At 43.2% G+C, this 21,139-nt stretch overlaps 1 protein-coding gene across 2 annotated transcripts in view; it reads left to right on the forward strand.

Annotated features, from left to right (window-relative positions):
• LLGL1 (LLGL scribble cell polarity complex component 1) overlaps window positions 1-21,139 on the forward strand; it is a 380,830-nt gene that overhangs the window by 61,028 nt on the left and 298,663 nt on the right. The window lies entirely within an intron of this gene.

The following is a 21,139-nucleotide window of genomic DNA, read 5'->3' on the forward strand; positions in this document are numbered from 1 at the left end:
TTCCTTTGTTTCAACAAGTGTATTTAACCAAAACCAGGATGCAAGGAGTTATATTTATGAAACAAGCTAAAATCCATCTCCGGGTGTCATGACTATTAGTTATTGCCATTGATAAAGTCACTGTTGCAAGGAATCCGTGAGGCAGTAAATTGTTTTTCTCATGTCTCTTTTGCTATACTGTGGTAATTCTCTCGAATTTGACATTTTCACTGTAGTAATAAATGTGAACGCATGTTTATTACTATCGATTGCTCTGAAGAACGTGTTATTAAGTAATATTTTCACGGTGACGTTCAAGTGTGTGTGTGTGTGTGTGTGTGTGTGGATATTTTTTTTCTGTGTACCTCCTAAGCATGGGTTCTTCTTGTTCCTTCGGTTTTCTTATACATCCAGTTTTGTTCACCTTCCTTGCAACACATGAAATAAACCTGCCCAAGTGTCTGACTTTTTGGGGTGGAGGTGGGGGTGTGGTCATTCATGAGGTGAATGTTTGCTGGATTTTTTTAGTCGTTTGCTGTACGTTTCTGAGGCTAGGTTGTCATACGGGCAGTCTTTCTTACTGGTATTCGTGTTTCTTGGTTGTGTAAGTCATGGCCTGATGTGATTGTTAACAGTGAGGTAAGAGATGTTTATCCTGTTAAACTTTTTAGACCTCCGGTTAGGATTAAAATTGAATGTCGCCAGATCCAATGATATTGCAGTGATGTAGAAGCGTACAAAAAGGTGAATACACTTCATCCATCTACCACAGTTTCAACCCTCAACCCATTACATCCTGTGGACCAGTGAAATGTCCCTTCTGTGCTTCCACACTTAAAGTGTCAAACTCAAATTCAAGAGGAGTAATTACCACAATTGGGCAAGTGGGTTTTATTAGCTCCCTCGGGCCTTTGTCTTCTTTTGTATAAGGTCGACGGTGGTTTTTGCGATTCACTTTAAGACCTCAAAAGCTAGAATTTCATATCCGATGAGCACAGGCTAACTATTTCTTTCTACTCTCAGTAGAAAGACTGAAAATGGTCTTAAGGTGCACGAATACTTATTCTACCCAAAGTCTTTTTAATTTTGCTAGCTGTCTTTATTCCCTTTATTACTTTGATTTTCTAAACCTCTTCTTCAGTTTCTTTCTTTTCAGTTTAAACATTTATGCACTGTGCAGTTGGGTTAATGTTGGGCTGGAGATTTATGTGCAGATTGCCTGATTTTACTTCACCTCCTGCTGTGAGGAGTTCCACTTTAAAGTCACTTCTACTTTTTAGGGGCTTGCCTCATTGGGCAAGAGGTCCTTGGCTCTACTAGTGAGAGCACTGTTCTTATGCAGCTGTGAGTCCTGCTTTAATGTGTACGTGGCTTGGAAACCCTTTTGTTGAACCTGCTTTTACTTCCCTGCTCTGCAGATCTCAATTTTTGTGTTTTTCTAAATTCCTGAGTTCCTTCTTGGAAAGGGACACGTAAAGTGGGACTAAAGTCATGTTTGAATTAAGTATGAGATGAACAAGTTCTAAACCTTTTTACACTGGTGGCGGTCCACTGTTAACTCTGCATGGGCATGTTCTGAAATACAAACCAAGCACATGTGGATGCACTGGCGCTAGGTTCAAAAGTGATTCAAATCTTTATCCCCCCTCGCCTATTTTTTCCCCCGACCATTTGAAGGTTCTTTATTTTTGTTGTAAATTAATCACATTATTCAAAGGAAGGCTTAGTTAGGTCCATTATTTCCATTGTTTGCCGTGCCTTTATTTTTTACACAAAGGAATGGCTGCCGTGGTGTCTATTGTCCAGTTCTGCTGTGCCTCTGCATAATTTACCTCTCCAGCAGTTTTCGGGCCTGATGTTGGTGAATGGGTAGGGTTAGGAGTGGTGTCAGTTCTGGCACGGTACTTACTCCTACAGCCTAAGACGGGGTTTAAAGCAAAGTGAAGAGCCATCCCTTACCTTGAGCTGGGACTGGATTTGAGCCTCTGTTGTTTCTGGACACCACTTCCTTCTCCTAGTTCCGTTCACCGCAGGATGCGGTACCGCGTAGTGAAGGAACAATACAATGGGTTTTCCGTGGCAGCAGGGAGGCTGACCCCTCCAAAGGACAGCCTGTGAACTTGTCTTGTTGCTGGAATGGAAGGAATCGAAGAACAGGAACTGCGTCTACCTCCGAATATAGACCCAGCTGGTGTTCCTATGCATTGTGATCATCCAGCGGGATGCTTTTGTCCTATATCTGAAGTGTGATGAGAAGACTCATGACTGCGAAGTCTGCCAAGTTCCAAGAAGTATTAAACTGGTGAGGAAAGCCCTTGTATGGGGTGTCGTATGTACCTGAAAAATAATTAGTCTGTCTACCTTTCCTAACTTGTCGGTACTTTCTTTTGGCCTCCACAGCACCTTAGAATAACATTTATATTTTCGAGCACGAACGGGCCCCCTTGTGTGCTTTAATAATTACTCACCTTTTTTCGGTGCTAAACAACTTTCCTGGTCTTGGCTTCTGCTTGGCTGACTCCATACCTGAGATGGGTCTTCTCTTTTCTGATACTTGTGACCGGCCTTCCCTCTATTGGCCCCTCGTATTAGTCTGTTGCTTTTATGATTTTAGGCACTGGTTTTCCCACTTTTGCTTCCCATTTAGCCGCCTCTACTTACCTAGTTTTGCTATTCATTTGTTTCTCCGCTCACGCTTTTGCTCAGATGTTGGACTTCTTCTTTTCATCTTTTGCTCTGCGATGGTCCACAGTTGGGTCCTTCTTTCCGTCTTTTGATTCCATACCTAGGCCTATGCTTCCACGCTTTTGTTCCTGTTTCCCTCTCTTCGCTACTACCACCTCTACCTTTCTATTTGTTCATCGTGATTAGGTTTATATTAGATTTATCATGTTAGAAAACCTCTGCCCAACACTCTGCTGCAACTAAGAATTTATATTGACCTTTTGTCTGTGAAAACCCATGCCCGCAAGCCTATCCAGGAAGTTTATTTGCCAAAGATTACAGGATGAGTCCCTCTAGGACTTGTAGGTGGAGATGGGAAATAAACGCGATAAGATGTTGCTGCACATCCAGATTTGGATGGGTGTTGGGGGTTGCGTGTGATGTCTTCTCTTGATTGGTTAAGCTTCTATGGAAGACCTGCCCTGTTATAATTGCCAGCCATGGTCTTTGAAAGCATGTAAAGAAGGGCGGGCTCAAATATGTGAGTTTACTTTTTGGTCTGTTTTTAGACTAGATTAGGAGACTTTGTGAAAGATATATTATTTTGGCTATTTGGCCGTGCATTGCAGTTCAGTGGTTTGTGAGAAATTATGCAACTTTTACCCATTACCCATGGTTGCTTTTTTTTAAATGTTGTCTTGGGTACTGCAAGGAGAACATGAATTGCTGATCTAATGTCTTTAGGGTGGGTGAGGGTCATCGTTTGTGAGTGCTTTGTTGTAAGAAAACTAGAAAATAGTTGCACATTGGGTTGCTACATGTTTTGGCTTTATGGTACAGCTGGGTACATGACTTAGCAATTATTGGTAACAATGTACGTCTCCACCCAGATGACCATTACCCGTCAATCTCCTGCTTTTTTGCATTTTTGTTTTTCTATTGTGTTTCTATTAAAATTCACAAGGGACCATTTTGCATCTGAAAAATGCACTCCGTCCCATTCAGTTGTCAACATGTATGTTTTATACGTTCTACAGAGAAAACAATCCTTTATTGCTTCTATCTTTTTATGCAACATTGGCAAAGCCATTAGAACATCCTTTAATGTGATAAACTGCATTTATGCACGCAACACATGTAAACAGAATTTGTAAATGGCTAAATGTACATGCTTTGGCACTATAAAACAGACCTCTTGATTTGCCTATATGTGCGTGATTGTGTGTGTGTGTATGTATATATATATATATATATATATATGTGTGTGTGATGTATGTATGTATGTATGTATATATATATATATATATATATATATATATATATATATATATATATATATATATATATATTATTTTATTAGCGGGGTGGTGTCCCGTGTGGGTGGGGAAGTAGGTTGGTCCTCTCTTGATTCAGGAGTGAATGTGTCTTATTTGGTGCTTAGCAAGATGTATCAGTGAGTGGCCGCTTACGCCCTGATTGGCAGGAAAGTTATTCTAAAGGCGAACTGCGTCACTATTACACGCAAGCTTTTGAGAGGCCGCGCATGAGCAGGTTGACGGTGGTTGCCAGGGACCTGCTCTAGCAACAGCGACTAAATGAAGCAGGGAGGGATTATTGGGAGGGGTCGGCGGGGGGGGGGGTACAGATTAAGCAGCCATGCACTTCTCAGGCGAAAGGGGGAGGCTTTTCCCTGAATCGACAGACGTTTAATACCTCGTACAATGTTTAATTTACACTGCAATGGTTCTAGCAAGATCTTCCAGCATTTTCCTGCTGGGCACACTGTACGCACTTAGATCCCTGTGCCTGAGACTTCAGCCAATATTGAACCAACCAACCTGCCTCTGGATTTATTTATTTTTTGCTGTGATTAAGCTTTTGGAATTCGGAGTTGTTGGTTTTATGTAGGAGGCAGATGATGTTTGTTTATTTTGTGTGTTTTTCAGTTGGACGCAAAATGGGCTTCATATGAGCACGGCCGGTAGGGATGCGGGCTGACAGTCTGGAAAGAAGCTTGTGATAAACGAATGTAGTTTTCCCCTGGGTTCCAGATTAACAACATTGCTCATTACAATGTAAATGCTGAGTGAAGTGGATCAGCAAAAACTAATCCTGCTAGCAATAATGCAAATAACCTTGGTATGGCAGGTGGCTAAAACCAATGTAATCTGACTTTTCTTGCATGTAATTGTAAATCTTTTTAATTCTCTTTTAGAGATTTAAGAAACCTTTTTCTGATAACGCATAACCTACTATCAAGTGTTTCTGCTTCTTACTGTATTTTTCTGTTGTAGACCAATATTAATTTCATTATCTCATGCATGATGCAGTGTCACAGTAACTCTGTTGCTGCCTTTTTTTTTTTTTAACCCAGCTTGTGAAAAACTGGTGCTCTGATGAAGAATACTAAAGGGTTCTCCAGAGACAATGTGTCGTTTGTGAGCCTTTTAGACCAGCCCTCTCCAGTTGCTCCCACCCTTGCAAGTGTCCACTACTTGCACTGCTTAATTTGCAGCCATCTATTTAGCAAGGGTGCACTTGTTCACTATCGTCTTTAATGGAGGGCTGTACATTGGATATTGTTTCGTATGGTGAATGTGCAGTATCTGGATTTAATCCCGTGGAAGGGCCCATGTAGTCTGGTTGTGATTTAGAAGGCAATGGAACTACTGTGTTTCTATTCTGAAACTGGTACTGTAGTCTCAACGGGGCGAGGGATCACTTAACATCCACCAAACTTTGCTTGGAAAGCAGAGTTCAGTGACTTGCAGCCCTTCCATTGCAGATGCTAATGTCTGGAAGTGAATGTGGCCTGTTGCAAATAGTGCAGGCCTAGTCTGGGGTAAGTGTTGAGTGATGAATTAGGAAACCGCAGCTAGTGAGTTGGGTGATTAAACTGCTCTTTATTTCCCATTCTTGCTTGACATCTTCTGTTCATGTATATTGTATGTGTGTGTGTGTGTGTGTGTGTGTGTGCGCTCGTGTACATGTGTGTGTACATATCTCCCCTACTATTTCCATCCAGGAGTTCTGGTGACTCCATAAACCGCAAAGGCAATGTGGTTTGAAAATGTCATCAGACTTTAGAGATGGTAATATACGATTGCATTACCTAACTTACCTGTTAGTTATTTTTTAAGTTGCGTTTATTTTGGGGTATTAGACTTGAAAAAGTGGTTTCCTTCAAAGTGCATCTAACAATGAGTACTGAAGTACATATGAAGATTGAGGTTTGGTTTTCCTTTCCCGAATACGTTTTTTTTTAAAACGGTTTGCAATGGTGAGAGCCAGTAGATGCTTTTTTCCCCGTGTGTGTTTGTGACTGTGGCATGTACTGACTGTCAAATAACTTGCCACATAAATTTGCAGATTCACAAAAAACGTTGTTTCTAGCACACGTTTAAAAATAATACTGCTACAGTGTGCTGCATAAAAAGTGCTTTTGCGGCTTAACTTAATTAACCTTGGACCATACTTTTGTATTCGATGCTCCATAATCCTAGTAGCTCTCGTGGCGGTAAAGCTCTGCAGAGCTATTTGATATTAAAATTCATATTTTGCATATCAGCAAGCCAGCCCTCTTCAGCCATTGGCTTACCTAGCTGTGAGTGACGGCATTGTGCTCTTGAACAGTCTGCTAATCTGCTCCGTAAGTAGTCTTCAGTGTCATGGACTGCAGATGCAAAATGTGCTTTTACGTAAATGTGTACATTTTGACTTTTAAACCATGCTTATTTTAATACACTGTGTACGTTCATGCAAAAAAAAAAAATTGCAAAATAAGCACTGACCAAGCTACAAGGATTTATCAGACAATGGTAGACTACTAGCTTTACTGGTGCTTTCTCTACACCCTAACCCATCAAATTCGCAACTAATCAATTCTTACCACCCCACTCGAGGCACTGTCTCAATCAGCAGTACAGATTATGTAATTGACACTTCAGAATCCTTTTAAAGTGTAACCTGTGGACTTTGGAAAAGGATTACATTGTGGTTCAGGCACTATTCAATTGCTTAATGGTTCCCAGTTGCATTTATATACTGCACATTGTATTTTTTCATACTATATGAAGCAGGATTTTTGGTAACAGTATAAAGAAGCATTGGCCAAAGCCGAGAAGTGTCCCCTTATCGAGCATAGAACTGGGCGCAATAAACAAAAGAAAATGGCAGTAATATAAAAATAAGCTGGTGACCTGCAGAGCCCTGGCACTGAAGGACATTTTTAGGTTGCAGCCTACCAGACAGCACAGTTGTCTGGGTTGCTAAACACATCTTGGGGACATTCAGAAAGCTTCCATGGGAATGTATTCCTCCCGTTGCTTACCATTGGCTTTGTGGTTTGTAATTCACATTTTCTGGCTTTGTTTGGCTGGCTTTATTTGTTTTAGGATGTCCAGCTTGAGTTTGTCTCTCCCAAGGAGCAAAACCTTTTTCACACTGCATCTCCTTCTTCCACGAATGCTACTTACTGCAAACGGCCCTGTAAATCTTGTTGTTATTTTGCCATATTTGTTGTGCTTTCAAAGACCGAGGTCCAATATCCGGCTCTGTCTTCCGAGGGAGCTTGGTGTTTACTAATCTTTCTCTAACTTCAAATTGAGAGGATTTATGTGGCAATTTTGCTGGATCCTGGCGGTAAGAAAGGTTTTTTTTTCTAGCACACAAAAACACTTAAATGAACTCAGTTCCAGTATTTCAGAATATATCAGAATTCGGAAAGCACACATGAAGTTTATTTTTTTTTGTTAATTCTGAAGTGTGTTGGAAACAAATACTTTAATATGATCAAAACAAATCAATACACTAGGTGATGCTATTTCCACACATTGTGCATTGTATAATTTTATTAGTAAAACTGTATGTCTGTGCAAATGTAATGGTCATTCAATTGAAAATGTGTTGTTTGTAATAGCCGTGTGCTACAACACCATGCAGGAACCACTCCACTCTGCACCACCCCACTGCACTCTACTCTGCACCATGCCACTCCTCTGTACTCTGCACCACTCTACGCCAATCCACTTTACGCCACTTTAGTCTACTGGACTCTACACCACTCGAGTCTACTGGACTCTACACCACTCGAGTCTAGGCCATTCCACACTATGCCAGTCTGCAATACTACACTTTACACCAATACACTCTACTCTGTACCAATCCACTTTATGCTACGCTAATCTACTCTGTGCCACTGCACTCTGGGTCACTGCACTGTACGCCACTCCACGCCGCTCCACTCTTAGACACTCTACGCCACTCTACTCTACTGCACTCTATGCCAATGCACTCTACGTGACTCTGCTTTGCGTCACTGCACTCAACGTCCCTCTACTCCATTAGACTCTGCACTACTGTACGCCTCTGCACTTTCTATGCACCACTAATCTACACCAGTGCATTGTACGCTGTCAATTCTGTGCCACTGCACTCTATGCCACTATACTCTGAAACACTCCGCGCCAATACACTTTACACCAGTCCACTCCACTCTACTCTACAGGATCCCACGCTATGCTGCTCCAATATGAAAAACTCTATGCCACTCCATGACACACTACTTCACTTTCCTCTACACCACTAACTTGTAGCCATGCTGGTGAACAACACGGCTAAAACACATTAGCAATGCCAATAGCTCTTACATATGCGAGACCGAATGGCTTTGCCAATGCTTGTTTTTGAGGCAACTGTGCAGATGTGATCAGGCAGAATGCCATCACTCGCAGCATAAGTCCGCCATTGGATAAAGTGGGCCAACCCATTGTCCCATGTTGTATGCTGTAGAAGGTGTAAGAAATGTATCAATGACACTTCAACAAATAATGGCCTAATAGGGCTGTCCGAAACCCCAGTATATATCTATGTGTATGTTTTATGAGTGGCAGCCTCAGCTTTTCCAAAATAAATAACTACAACTTCTTTAAGCCTAGACCAAAAATGGCATTCCCAGAAGAGCTTCTGTGTCTGTCTTCTGGTTCGTCCTAGTTTCTAGCAGCCCTTGAACTCTTCTTCCAATACCCCCTCTATCAAGCTCCCAAGACCCCGCCCACTGACGCGCGTATCCGAGGGTCGCCCTCAGGAATGCTGATCTCTGTGGCCCGCCCTCTGCAGCCCCCAGTGCGGCCTGCTCACAAGAAGCCTGTTTTTGTGTGAAAAGAGATGCCGCCACTGTAACCCTCAAGGACGGGGGGGGGGGGGGGGGGGGGAGTTCATTGTGTGTAAAATGTCAAGAAGTGTGAATGAAAGCCCGGCTTCTCCCAGGAGACAGAAGGGGCCCCATTGTTCAGGGCTGGACGCTGCGTCCACAAGGACAAGCAGTGACGCCGGCCCTTGTGCCAGGCACTGCTAGGTTTAAGAATGTTCAAACATATTCAGTGTGTACCACGTACTCTGCGCCCCACAAAGACATGTACACACATACTCTTTCTCTGTACACTCCCTCTCTCTCTGTGTGCGCACACACCTCTCTCCGCGTTTTAGTCCGTTTCAGACGGCATGATGTAATACTTTGCCTAAGGCTACTTGATACATTACAAAACTTTTGACAGTCCTAGAAAAATTTGTCACATAATACATTGTTTTCCGCGCAACGAAACATCCAATCATAGTGTTACTATGATGAACCCACTTCGGATACTCCCGTCTTCAACCCTAGACGGATGGGTGGATGAATGGCAGAGTTTGCCCTGCGCTACTTGGAATCGGCCTCTCGCCGTCTGTACAGCAGACGCATGGCCCATTAATGTACCTACATTCAGGCCACGGCGGTCGAAGTGGCAAAACGCATTCCTTTTGGAATTGCCCCAATTTTTTTTTACATTTAAAAAAAAAAAAATGTTATGCGTGCAACAGGTCTATTAGAGAATTACCTACAGTTTGCCGCAACTACCTCCCTGCCTCGTCTCGTGCAGTTGGGATTCTGGCTACACACCGTGTGCAGGCAATGACGTTTGGAGGGGTTTGGGGGCGGCCCCAGGCTCGGGTGAAGCACATCCGTTTACGTGGTGCAATGCGCTTCTCCAAGGGAATAAAGCGGGAAAGGTGAAAGTAAACGCATTGTCTTTCCCGCGCTCGGGCCGAGCCTCCATGCCTTGTGCAGTCCATGCCTTGTGCAGTGGGGTGCTCAGCCGTGGAGCTGGGCGTGCAGTGCTCGCCTCCGGGTCAGGCCGTGGCGCCTCCGGGCATCGGCCGCAGATGTTGACAGAATGTGGCTCTAGGGATTGAGTTGTTGCAGTGGGCCGAGGCCAGAAGATTACTGTGAAGTGCGTGCCCTGTACATGTGTTTTGTTGGGCTTGCCACCACCACACCCTTTAAGTAGTATTCGTAGCCAACAAGTGTTTTGCACATAAGTAAAACCTTCCAGTAATAGAAATACTTTAAATTTCACACGCTCTTTTTACGTGAGTTCTTCTGGTGATTTGTGTCGGTCTGAGATGTGAGCGCCTGGTAAGGCCCAACTTGTCGTCTTGTAGCCGCTTCATAGTGCTTCGAAGCCAGTGGGAGTGGGCTGTGTTCGGTTGACCCCGTCACAGCAGCAGAGAGCACTGGTGGAGATTAGAGGTGGGCGTGGATCAAATTAACAGCGAGAGCCGAGCCAGGGGTCTGGCTTGGCTTTTGGGGCCCCTGCACGAGCCTTTCACACGTGGCATGTGAAGCGTACAAAAATATAAAAGTCTCTTCAGATTTCAAACCATGTATTTTTACACATCGGAACTGCTTAGCTTGAGTTCATCCCATTATATCCCCCCACATTGAGAGGTATTTACTAAAAGTGAGTTTTTAAACGTGAATTGTAAAATATTTCTGTACCCCACCCAGACATCAATGCTAATAGAGGCTAGTCAGTTGTCTTGTAGACCCGAATGTGGCCTAAAATCTTAATGTTCTAGACAGAGCAACATATATCGTATTAAATCAAGCCCCAGTGTATTTTTTTTGTACAACACACGTCCAGCATGTATTTGAAGGATTTCTCCTATATGATGGTGAAGGAAAAGGGGGTTTTGGTGAAATAAAATATTTGACTTGGATCACAGAATTTGCGAGCAGTGCAGCCGGAATTGATCACATGTTTTCTTGTTTCATATTGTGATACTTGGGCATCTTGTTCGATTTAAAATCGAAAACAGAAGGTTATTTTTTAGTCTTAAGTTCTTGATGCATGAAGTTAGAGGGTGGCTGCAGGCAGGTGCCACATGAAAATTCTGCTCGTTTTGGGCTTGAGGGTACAAGACGACCTCGAGCTAAGCCAGACCCAGCCATCTATCTATCTATCTATCTATCTATCTATCTAGATAGCCTGTCTCGAGCTTTCATCACTCCTGTAGTGGAGGACATGGATCCTGACCTTTTGCTGTTCACTGCTGTTGGTTTTGTTGGAGAGCGTTTTTTTTTTAAATAATTCTTTCCCATTTAAGGGGAAGGCATCCTGGGACTGTCTGTGTAGGGCAACTCTTCCTTAAACTAGTCGTCTACTCTCGTGTGTGGTTGTTCCAGGGTTAGGAAGCCAGAGATCAGTACTGTCTCCATGCAAGTAAGGTCGTTCCCACACTGCAACCCTACGTGTTTCCTCCTTGTGTCCCTGCAGATGGTGCAGAATTTTGAATTTGATTCCATTTTCTGCTCCACTGCAAGTTGGTGGAGTTCTGTCAGACAAGCAGAGATGTAGTGGGATTTTCTTTAATATGAAACCGATCCTCCTAGCCTCCCATTTTCTTACAGTTGGATCTACTGGAAGAGCAAAAGGGAGCTACTTTAACCGCTTCCAATTGCAATTTTTTGGTGCTGTCGGGAAAGGGATCCGTTGTGTTAATGAGCAGGACAGAGAGAGGCTTAGTTTTGGAGGGGCCTCAGAATGATAGTTTAAACTAAAGCAACAAAGCCGGTAAACTAGTCAGACTACCGCATGTTGAATCACAGGGTTGCTTTGTGACAGCTGTGATCTGAACTATGAGAAACTGCTTTTGGTCAATCCAAACTCCCGGGATGTTTGACCATCTCTTCTGGCAACGGGGGTAGGTAGTTACCAGTTCCCGAGGCCCAGGTTCTCTGCATGGGATCTGGCTACTGTAATTGGTTTGAGAGCTAACCATATTCAGATAATTTTCATCCAGTAATTTCAGCCTATTGATCAGTAATACAGTGCATTTGTCTTGAGACATTCAGTCCATCCAGTGCTGCATATCCAAGTTCATTGGTCTTAAGAGGCTGTTCTAGCTTCTTCTCCTACCGGATCTGAGCCTGGATCCACACTGCATGTATGGTTGGCGGTGCTCGTCTGACTACCCGTGTCAGTCCTCATGGAGATGTGAACCGCATTGGCAGTAATGTGTCTTGGAATGCTAACTGATACATGCTTGTTAACTCCCTCTTTTCATTTATGTAGTGATAGTAACTTTGGCATCTTCATTTTGTAGTATTCTGTAAATTATCATCCTAATGAAGATTATAGAATTAATAGCTGCTGGTAGATACCCTTTCACTAGACCAATAGGTCCCAGAGTGCAGTATTTTACATAAAGAGGTGGTTCATTGGCCTTTTTTAAAATCCATAAAATAACTTCTGGGGCTATTGAAGTGCCCTTTACCGCTCTAGCGATCTGATTGAGTGGGGCAGATTTTCTGTAAATTTCACATTGGAGCAAGTAAAACTTAAGCAACGTCCTTCTGTGTGGCCCGCTTGTTCTGTGATAAAATTTGCTACATAGTGCATCAGTATCAATATGTCCATTTGGTGGCTACTTCTATGGCATTTGCATGTGAAGTCACAAAATAGTACATACATTTAAAATGACTGCAAAAAAAAAAAGCTTCAGCCCTACAGGACCAGTTGTACTATGCAAACAAAGTGTAGCATTTGTTGAAAGTTGTGGAAGAGATCTAGTTTTCGTTACGTGCAAAAGTTTTCCAACATTCAAATTCTTTTTTTTTTTTTTTTGTTCTTGTTTGGCATACTTGGCATCGAGCTAAATTTCACGTGCCGTCCTGTCAACGATTGTTCTAAATTAAGAAAGCCCAGATTTGCGAGATTAAGTTGATGGGAGAGCACTGTGACATTTGCATGCAGAGTCACAGAATAGGAAGGAGGTCGGGCGGAGGGGGTGGTGAGTGAGTTGAACGGGAACCAGAAGCCACTATACACTTAATATAAATGGTACCAAAAAACGGAATGTTCCTATTGTGAAGATTTGTCAAATTCATTATAATTTCGATACTGTCTTTGCATGTACATTAAGTAAAATATACAATTGACAAGGTGTTTTGGCTAAATAGCCAGTGCGTGTATCCCGCTGGGATGTGCTGTAGTTGTGTCTTGCCTCCTCTTTCACCTTGATGGAGAAGCGGAGCAGTGGTTCTTAACCTGTAGTCCAGAAATCCCTGGGGTGTTCTCAACACCTATTTAGGGAGGCCACGGACTGCTTATAAAATTTAAATAATATTAATATAACGAAGCAAAATTGAAAAAATTAAAACATTCTGTGAGTGTGAAGGAATTTGAAATCTGAGACTCAAAATTAAGCACCAAACAAAATATAGTATAAACACATGAATTTAGAAAAGTTCCAATCTTCCCATTAACATGAATTCAAAAAAAAATATATATTTATAAATACAATATTTCGTCATGTGTATTTGTTAGATGGTTGCTTATTTCTCTATTTTTGTGTATTGTTTTGCGGTTCAAATCGGAGAAATTATTTAGGTCGGGGTCCCAGTTTTCCAGTAATGACTCAATGGTGGTCCCTGGATTCCAATAATGATTCAGTGGGGGTGGGTGGGGGGGGGGGGGGGGGGGCAGAATCCAGTAATATTTAAGCTGGAGTTCTCCGAAGTTAAAAGGTTAAGATCCATTGCCTTAAAGCAGTGAAGTATGAAGGCCCTTGTGATGGTGGCCACTGCCTTTGGTGGTTGATGAGTCTTCGTGTTGGAAGTACTCCATGGATTTTAAAGGCAAGGGCTAGCCACTAGGTTTCTTGAGACTAATATCACTGACTTGGACATTGGCAGCCGGGAAAGGTGTTCGTACTCTGCTGTCCCAAGCATTCCTGCCGGAAGACTTACCATGTTAGTAGGTTGGTGGCAGAGGATACGTACCTTTACATAGCGATTCCCGTAGCACTTGTATGGTTCTAGCATTGACAAAGTTTATCGTGTAAAGAGGAGTTAAAAAAAAAAAAATAAAAATAAAAAAAGAGTGGTACGAGATTTTTTTCTGGATCTGTGTAAAGCACGGCATATGGAAACGTGCGCCAAGACTTTGATTTTCTTTTGGGGGGTACATGCTGTCCTGTGCTCAGCTTGCGGTTGCTGTTAAGTTTTGAAGAATCTTTGCCCATAACGTGGATTTGATGCCATGCTACATTGATGTGATAAGTTTGTGTAAGCCCTTTACGGGTGGTTGATATGAAGCTTGAAGAGAGGATAAATATGTGATGTTCAGGTGGCAATTGCATAGCCAACAAAATGGCTTGCTGCAGATTCCAGGACCTGGGGAGGCACAGTTTGAGGACCAGGGACTCACTCCAGCTGTGCTCGTGCAGTTGCAGGTCTAGTGACACAGGTCAGCCGGGCAGTTGCAGGGTGGCCTCTGTAGCTTATGTTCCTGTAGCTCAGAACAGGAGATCAGCCAACTATCCCATGGGAGTCACTCAAGTTAGCCTGGTATGAAGTGAGTAGGTTCAGTTTTCTTTCTCACAGAGCAGGACGGGCCTCTGGGGAACAAGGCTGGCCTCCGGCATCAGGACAGTCCTTTGGGGGAACAAGGCAAACCTCAAGAAGCCAGACAGTCCTGTGGTAGCAGCCGGTCAGTCCTCTGGGGGAACAAGGCAGCCCTCAAGCAGCCAGGCAGTCCTGTGGGAAAACAAGGCAATCCTTATTCTGTAATGCCCTCTAGTCCACTAGTGGACTGAAGAGTGGCTTTGGAGGTCCAATATTTATACCTGGTGCCAGCCTTTGAAGTGGAGGGGATTCCCTATACTACCCCCTACATCTGGTTCTGGAAAGGTCTTCCATTCCCCTGTCAAGGCTCCAAGAAGTCTGTGGCGGTATAAGAATAGCACCAGGTTCCTGTGTGAATGCTGGAGGCGCAAACCCTTGACTGGAAACGAGCATCCTGGGACCGGTTTCGGGGTTTCACCACTCATCAGCTAAGCTAGCTTTACTCCAGTGGCATGGAGAGCAAGGGACATACATCTGGGCATACCCGACCCACTCAAGGTGACCTGCAAAAAGAACAATTGATGGACAGAATGTTGAGTTGGTGATGCCACGAAACGGGTCCCGGGATGCTTGTTTCTTGTCCAGGGAGGACCTGGCTTGGCAGTTCGGGCTGGACTGACCCTTTGGGGAGCATGGTCATGACTCATTTGCATATAGCTGGGTTTAAACTGGAATGACGTGGCAGCAAAAAAACCAGATGGATTTAGGCCAGATCTCTGTACTGGTGTGAATGTTTGACATTATTTAACATTCTGTCCATTTGCATATGGCTCGGTCCAAAACTAGGGTGGTGTGGTGAGCAAAAGAACGATGGATTAAACTCGGATCCTTGTGACTGGGGGTGGATGTTTGCATTGTTCAGCATTCCGTCCTTCAGTTTTTCCTTTTGCTTTTGTCGCCCTAAGTGGGAAGGGTATGCCCAGACGTGGGTCCCGTGCTCACCGCGCCACTGGATTCAAGTTAGCCTGGCTTATGAGGGGTGATGCCCCGAAATCTTCCCAGGATGCCTGTTTCTTGTCGAGGGAGGACCTGGATTGTCCGTTTGGGCTGAACTGTTCCAATGAGAAACGGGGTCAAGACTGATTTGCATATGGCTGGCTCTAAACTGGGGTAGCGTGGTGATCAAAAGAATGAAGGATTAAACCCAGGTCCTTGTGACTAGGGGTGAATGTTTGCATCATTCAGCATTTTTTATCAATTGTTCCTCTAACTTTCTAAAAGTGGCATTTGAAGAATTGACTTAAAATACGACTTTACCATTAGAGAGGATTTTAAATTACATTACATTTACGTCTAAACCGGACATTCTTAGCTGCCTTAATCAAAGGTTAGCACTTATTAAATGTTATAAGGTAAGTGTTATCCAATGGGAGAGCGAGGCCTTTTAGTTGTGAAAAACAAATTTAGGAGTTTTTCACTTCCAGGACATGCACAACTTAAACCCACATGCCTTGCTTTTTAAATACAATGGACCCTACCCTATGCACCTTTAGAGCCTACCTTAGGGGTGACTTGTATGTAGGGCCAATGGAATTATGCCACAGGGGAGGGCAAAATTATGCAGCAGGGTTGAGTAAATTATGCGTCAATAAAAGGCAAACTATGTGACATAATGCTGCACGTTTTTTGATCGTATTACTTCATTATTTTTTACACCCAAATATAGCAATAAGCAACAGAACGGTGACCAGTCAACCTTTGCGCAAGGCCTTCTACTGCGCAGCAGCATATCTCTGCGTTTTTAGTAACTTTTGACCCATGTGAAGTAGAAACAATATTTTTTTTGTTAAAATCTGCAGGTTTTGAACCAGATGATGGATTATGTGCCACATCTATAACTATGCAAAAATTGCTGTGCCCACACAATCGCATAATTCCAGTGGCCTGTCTTGTATGTATTAAAAAGGAAGGTTTATGCCTAGTAAAATGTTTATTTTGGCAGGTTGAGTTAGCAGTTTAAAACTGCTCTGCAGGCTGCGGTGGCAGGTCTTGAGGCATGTTTTGAAAGGCTACTTTAGTGGGTGGCACAATGATTGCTACTGGCCGACGGCTAGCATTACATTTACAGGCCCTGGCTACATGTAGTACCATTTACTTGGGACCTGCAAGAAAATTAAATGTGCCAATTGGATGTAAGCCAATTGTACTTAAAATAAAAGAATATGTTAAAAAAAATGTATTATAGGAAGCTCGCACAATCACTTTAGGATGTGTTAGCAGGGATAATAAAGGGCACAGAGTCCTAATGCCAATAAAACGAAATTTAGAAAACGTGAGCAGTCAAACATTCAAAACTCTATAAAGGATAAAAACACACTTCTCTTTCTGGAAGCAGGAAAGAAAGAGGAAGTGGAGCAAGGGATGTCTGCCTATATGAGACTGTGCTGTCTGTGATTGGTTGAACTTTGCTTGTAGTCCTTTCCCATGCCATTCTGGCAAAGCTAGTTTTATTAAAGTTGAAGTCTGCTGGAAGCCATAAAAGAAAGAGTTGAGCATATTCCTTGCCTTCAGTCCTGACATCGAATGTATTTTCAGTGCCTCTTGTTTAGCATTGTACAAGTTGGAGGATGTTGGCTTGCCCCAGACAGCAAGCGCATATTGCCTGCATTCCTTTAACGCTGGAGGATTGAAAAAGGACTACCTTTAGAAATTCAATGAAATCCTTGTTAGCAAAGGACTGCTGAATGTTTCTTCCTAAGCACCGACATTTGAGGATCGGGGTGGTCCTAAGCTGGTTCACATTCTTTCTACAAAACCGCTAAAAAAAAAAAAATGTAATTTGACTTCGGACACAACAGTCACATGGTGGTCCCACAAGTGTCTGTCCTCTCACCTACACTGTTCGATATCTACATAGAGCCACTCACCCCTATTCTCAACCAAGCTAACATCCCCTTCCATTCATACGCAGATGACACTCTGCTTTACTTTGAAATCTCGTCACTAGATGACGTACACCGACTAAATGTCACCCTCTAAGAAGTACAACACTGACTATTTCGCAATCACCTAAAACTCATCCAAGATGAGACATAAACTTTGCTCCTATCCAACTACAAGCAATCCTCCCAAATGCAAGAATGGCTAAACACCATAGAAGCGCTCAACTTCAATCTTACCCTAACGGACTCCCCCAGATTGTTAGGAATAATATTAGACCCTAAACTGACCATGAAAGATCATATAAAGAACTGTGCAAAGAGTGCCTTCTACAACTTGAAACTTCTGAACAAAAATCAAACCCTACCTACAGCCGAATTACCTCAAATCTGCCACACAAGCAATGATCCCCTCAAGATTAGATTATGGGTTAGCTATGAGTACGCTACCTCTTTTAGGCACTTTGAAATCCCACCTCCCACCTCACGCCTCTAAGAACCACTTGCTACGCAGCAGCCAGAATGGTCACAGGATTAAAAAAATATGATCATCTCACCTGCCCTGAAAGAACTGAAATGGCTCCCAATCTAAGCTTGTTGCAGCTTCAGAACTGCGTCTCACTCACAAAGCCATTCATACTGGTAAACCAGCCTACCTCGCCTCAAACTAAAAAAAACTGGTTAGTCAAGAAACCTAAGCAGCTCCAATACCCTACGCCTTATTCCACCTAAAGCCCACAAACAAAAAACTATGGCTCTCTCCTTGTGTACTCTATTCCAGTACATATAAGGACAAACCTCTCCTTGAGCTTCAAGAGCCAGCTACAGGATATCCTCCTCAACCGATATCTCAACTAGCAGTATGCCAAGAAACAGTCGAAACATGAACTCAACCTTCCTACTCAACCACTGTTGTATTTCTATTTTATCCCAAATGTGTGATTATACTCTTCATTTGTAATTTTCATGCACTGATGTAAAGCGCTCTGATAACCACAGGTCTTTCCAGTGCTATATAAAACTCCTTAAATAAAACATAAAATGGTAGGGGTGAGGGGGCTCTAGGAAGAAGGGGGAGGGGGTGCCTCACTGTTAAATGCAGCCGATTAAAACCCTTTATTACGCTCTCATTCTGTTCTGTTGTATTTAGTTTTGATGTGTGGTTAAAGGTTTTATCTTTTTCCATAAAAGATGAGCATTGGGATGGAAAGTACATTGTTGTCTGTTGGGTGGCTGAGTTCTGAGCTCTTGCATCCCCATACTATCCCAGAAGAGCCTTGAGTTGCTCACTCTCACTATCCTGAATCAAGTTTAGGAAGGTTTGTACCTGATAAACTGGAATTGACCCTTGGACAATAGTAGCAAACTGCTTCAACCACCCAATCTTAGGCCCAGTAACTCTTAACAACAACAACATTTGAAGTCCACACCAGTACCTAAGGCTAGCTGCTTTTTTTTCCTTTCCTCCATTTTCCATTTAGAAGTTACGCATTCTATAAATCTATTTATTTTCATGCCATTATCATTTTGTTAAACCCATTGACAAGATAAAGTTTTGTAAACTCTGAATTGAAGCTGTTCTTTTATGTAAAAAATGATTGTCAAGGTATTATGTTTCTTTTTATATCCATTTAAATGCAATTCTATAAATATGAAATGTTATGTAACACTGTTCTGAGTTTTTTTTCACTGTTTTAGCAAAACCTAAGATATATAAAGTTTCAGAATACAGATATTTCTAATTTACACTTCTTCTGATGAATACATCTAACTGTAGATTCCTCACCTATATGTTCCACAGGCGCCAGACTGGATCTGGAAATTCTTTATAGCATAGCTTCTATGCCTGCTGGGTGGTGTGGTGCAACTCCAACATTTATTTTTTTTGTGGCCGGAGGTGATGAGCAGGTTTACATATAAGCACCATGCCTGTGTGCTGTCGTCCATTCTTTCTTCCTGCAGTTTCAACTGTAGATTGGGAGCTCCTCTCCCACTGTCTATTTTTGATGATCCCTCCTAAAACAAAATTCGAAACGATAGGCTTCAAACCATGTCGTGACTGTAAAAAACAGATATTGGTCTCTGACTTCTAAGAGGTGTGTCTTTGGTGCTTAGGTTTGGGGCACAAGAACAAGTAATGCGAGGAGTGTGCGCTTATCAGCTAAGGTGGTCTGGCATCACAAAGCTGTACAACGGCAGAAGACATGAGCCTTGTATAAATCTCGCTCAAAGTTGAGTGTGGACCCACTACCGCACCAAGTCGTCTCTGTGGCCGACATCCTCAGGTAAATCTTAGTCCAAGTGTAACTGTAAGAAGGTGAATCAGTACTCTACCTCATCTCAACACTCCTTCAAAAGAGAAATTGTGAGGACATTAGGGTGTTGATCGATCTCGCATCCGATCTCTGAAGCGCAGATTCCATAGTTGATCCTGATGCACTAGAGTTCCCCCAGGTCACCAGGGATTCTGCAGCAGGTCGAGGCTTTTAAGGAGGCCATGCTGTGCATGTTTGGCATTCTACCAGCTTCCTCTGGTGTGCCTTTGGCCCCCAAAGATCAGCAGGGTCTCCCCGTCAGATTACCACCAGCATATCAATTCTCTACGCCGTCAGAACCTCTTAGACATTCCATGGATTCAGCCCCAACTCTGGTACAGACTTCCATCCGGTTCTGCAACCTGCATCGGTCCCTCACTCATTGACACCGGAGGAGATTTCGGTACAAACTCTGATTTCCATAAATGCATCCACTCAATCCTGACTGAGGTCGTTCTCTAAATCTGCTATAATGCACCCAGTCCCCATAAAACCAGAGTCAAATCCTATATTTCCACTAACCACCACAGAGGCTCCAGGGTGTTTTTGGCTCAGAATCTAACCAGAGTTTGCCATGATTCCGATGGTGATGAAGGGGTTGAGAATGATTTACGCCACCCCTTTATGGTGTTAACTTTTACATGGACTTGCAGAAGGCTAGTGGGCTTGATAATGCCCTTGAGACAAAGTTAATGTCAACTATTGGGCCCCAAACAGAAAACGGTGCTTCCTTTGCTGTTGCAATTGGATGAGTGGCTGAGGTCCTGGACCTACAACTGCCTTCATTTGAAGGCAAGACAAATGCCCCTACTGGGTTATGCAACCTGGGCCAGCCTTCTGAGCCCTTCCTTCCTTTCAGTGAAGCCCTTACAGATACTGTAATGGGCACTTGGTTGTAACGTTGTTAGTGTCCTCTAGTAAATAGGCAGCTAGTCATACTCCATAGGCCAGCTCCTGGTGACTCTTCTTTCCTTACACAGCATCCTACTCTATAGAGTCTGGTGGTCCAGGTTTCAACAAGCAAGGTGAACTCCAATGTGTTCTCTAAGACCCACACTCTACGACGGGGAGTTAAAGAGGATCGAACGGTCTTCGAACCAAAATATTTTCCTCGGCCAGCCTAGCATTTAGGTCCGAAAGTGCAGTGTGTTTATTGGGACAATATACGCTCGCTCTCTTGTACATGGCTGGTAGGATCTTGCCAGTGGTCCTGGAAGAATTTAGGGCGTAAAGGGCTCCCATGAGGATGTGCTTTTCAATGAAATGTGTATGTTCAGTGATAAAGGAGCCTTTGCTCTGGAAAGCTTTAAAAAGAGTGGGGCCTGGGGACTCTCTCTGGGTCTTCTGACTCCTGTAAGTTTTCTCATCAGTTGTAGAAGTTCTCAGGCCACTCCCGGGGGTTGGCGTATAGTCATCCCTGTCCTTTAATGGCAGACGACTTGGATTCAGCAGGTAGTGTACAGGCCATCGGAGGCATCAGTCCTCCCTGTCCCACTTCCTTGCAGCTACAGCCTCCAACCTGCTTTAGCTTGCGTTCAGTGGCACACATCTACCCTGTGGAGGCACAATCCAGTACT

The sequence above is a fragment of the Triturus cristatus genome, chromosome 10 (assembly GCF_964204655.1).
Source record: "Triturus cristatus chromosome 10, aTriCri1.1, whole genome shotgun sequence".
NCBI classification, from domain to species: Eukaryota; Metazoa; Chordata; class Amphibia; order Caudata; family Salamandridae; genus Triturus; species Triturus cristatus.